Source organism: Octopus bimaculoides, chromosome 4 (genome assembly GCF_001194135.2).
Source record: "Octopus bimaculoides isolate UCB-OBI-ISO-001 chromosome 4, ASM119413v2, whole genome shotgun sequence".
In the NCBI taxonomy this organism is placed as follows: domain Eukaryota; kingdom Metazoa; phylum Mollusca; class Cephalopoda; order Octopoda; family Octopodidae; genus Octopus; species Octopus bimaculoides.
Window position 1 is genome coordinate 41,752,050 of NC_068984.1, and position 417 is coordinate 41,752,466.

Here is a 417-nt window from a genome sequence, read left to right on the forward strand (position 1 = left end):
TGTGCCAAAATTAGAAAATTATCGTTGCTATTGCTAATAATAAGTGCTAGCGTATCGGACAAAATGCTTAGCGGCATTTCGTCCGTTTTCACGCTCTGGGTTCAAATATCACCAAGGTCAACCTTGCCTTTCATCATTTCGGACTCGATAAAATTAGTACCAGTTGAGCACTGGGGCCAATAAAATCGACTAGGTCCTCCCTCAAAAATTTCAGGCCTTGTGCTTATTGTAGAAAGAATTATTATAAAGGTGGTGAACCGGCAGAATAGTTAGCACGCTGAATCAAATGATTAGCATAGTTTCTTCCGGATTTACGTTCTGAGTTTAAATTCCATTGAGGTCGGCTTTGCCTTTCTTCCTTTCGCGGTCGATGAAATACGATGGAATACGAATCTGCAAAAAAGATTGGTTAAAAAA

The 417-nt window shown here is 39.6% G+C and overlaps 1 long non-coding RNA gene across 1 annotated transcript in view; it reads right to left on the reverse strand.

The window, feature by feature from the left end:
- Positions 1–323: 323 nt before the first annotated feature.
- LOC128247673 (uncharacterized) overlaps positions 324–417 on the reverse strand; it is a 2,058-nt gene continuing 1,964 nt past the window's right edge. Inside the window, exon 2 of the long non-coding RNA XR_008264035.1 lies at positions 324–393. This is a non-coding gene — a long non-coding RNA (uncharacterized LOC128247673). The remainder of the gene's footprint in view (positions 394–417) is intronic.